Source organism: Elaeis guineensis, chromosome 5, assembly GCF_000442705.2.
Source record: "Elaeis guineensis isolate ETL-2024a chromosome 5, EG11, whole genome shotgun sequence".
NCBI classification, from domain to species: domain Eukaryota; kingdom Viridiplantae; phylum Streptophyta; class Magnoliopsida; order Arecales; family Arecaceae; genus Elaeis; species Elaeis guineensis.
The window spans coordinates 32,245,918-32,248,251 of NC_025997.2; positions in this window are offsets into that span (position 1 = coordinate 32,245,918).

Genomic DNA, 2,334 nt, shown 5'->3' on the forward strand with positions numbered 1-2,334 from the left:
ATTCAACTATGCTAAATACTAATTTTGATGCTATTATAGATATTGAAATTGTCAAACTATCTCTTACAATCTGAGCAAGAATAGGATACTTTGAATCATTAGATTTCTACCAACCTAAAATATCAAAGTCATCATCTTCAATCAATGACCATACAAGTTCTTCCATATATATATATCTAAATCTATTTTAACTTATTGCTTTGTGCATTTTTCTTCATAAATTATGTGAACCACTTTTATCTTTCTTTCATCTCATCAAAATTATCAGAAATATATTTGCTATTTGTCAATGAACCAATATCATGAATAAGTGGAAAAGATGAGGAAGAAAGTTTTCTTTCATACTTACCACAAAGCTTCCAAATGATACTGTGAATATCATTAACATTTTTTTCTCCATTTAAAAGATAGATCTATGAGTAATAAACTTTCATCATCTTCATTTTATAGTGAGGATCTAAAAATAAACTTACCAATGGTACAACATTAGATTGCTGCCAATATTTGTCAAATTTATCCTATATCAATAATGCTATAAAGAGAAAAAAAAATTATTCTTAGGATTTATGCACCATTCAATAATTAATAATTGAATTTTATAAAAGTCTTGAAAAGATAGATTTGCAATTGGATATATTATATCCAAAAACATTTGGTGATATTATAGAAATTTTTCAAAGCTTGATAAAATACTTTTATCTCATTTCATCAGTCATTTGTTAGACATATATCAAATTTATAAGGATCAAAATACTGTAATCTCTCAAAGGCCTTCTTATAACAACAAACATCTCGAAGTATCATATACATATAGTTCTGTCATCTGGGGATATCAAATGAAAAACCTCTATATATCTCCAAATTATATTATTTAGCACTTTTCTTAAATTTCTTTAAGTATAATGGAGAGCTTCGAACATCTTCACCACTTTGTGATTGATATTTTCAATTGCTATGTTATTTTTTTGGTCCATCTTGTACAACTAAATTAATAATATATATGACATATTTTATGTGAAAGAATTAGCTATTACATATACATGTTCTTAAAGTCTTCTCATAATTTTTTTAATACAAACAGCATTTGGTGCAAACATTATCCGATATTAATATAAATAATTTACGATCAATGTCCATTGTATCATACTTTTTAATAAATATAAACTCCCGTATATCTTCCTCCCATATGCATAAAATTAATTATTTTTTTCAAATTCCAATCACCTTAAATAAAATATGCCGTCACATACAAATAAGGTTTATTTTGGCTAGAAGTTAATATATAAATCTATAGTTGCATTTATCTGGCAAGAAAGTGGACCAAATATATTATAGACCTCTTTTTTTCTCTAAATGTGTCTCCATAATCCCTTTTGAGAGTTATGCGACTCTTCAATTCAAAAGATGGTCACAAAAACTTAATAAAATCAATAATTGCTTGACCATAGAAAATGGATATTGGCAGGAGTTAAATGTTACATCTTTCTTTTGTGCCCTTTTTCTAATCCCGTAAAACTTTTCTTTGATCCAATTGAGATTAGTGAGTCACTGGATTTTGTGGAATATGATCTCCCTTGTTTCTCTTTCCTTCTTCCTTCCATCGGATCGGCTGTCATCGTTGGGCACTGTGGTCATCACTATAGGTTGCCTGGAGCCATGTCTTCCTATCTTTTATCAGCTCTCTCTTCAATACCTCATCAGGCAATGACACAATAGGCAACTTAATATGATCGGCATGAGGCCTTTCTCCTATTGCTAATGAGCAGTTGGTTACCCTTTTTTTGGATCAGATTATGGCTGCAATTGGAAGAAACATTACTATACCAGGTGATGTTGTTGTTAACGTGTATATAAATCATGAGATGATGTTTGCTTTTGGTGAAATGAGGTCAGCTACTTTTGTTGAAATGAGATCAGTAAAAGAAGCAAGCAATGCAATGGCCTTGATGGCATCGTATTTAAGGGTGCACCTATGAAAGTGATAAGGCCAACTGATTACCATCTTGCTCTTGCTGCTATATACTCGACCCAAGCCAACTCAACCCCAATCTTAACCTTGCTGCAGTTAAGCTTACACCAAGTTCTGGTGGTATGCTTGAGGGTCATAATTGTATTTTTGTAGGTGGAATTCCACACTTTCTTATAGGAGAAAAGATATGATAGTTGCTTGAGATGTTTGATCATCCTTGAGGTTTTAATCTCATCAAGGATAAGGAAACCAGCCACTCAAAAGGCTATGCCTTTTGCATTTACTAGGACCGTGCAGTCGCATATGTGTTTTCTCCTTTCTTTTGAGAAGAGAAACTATAGATTTCTCTCTCTCTCTCTCTCGCT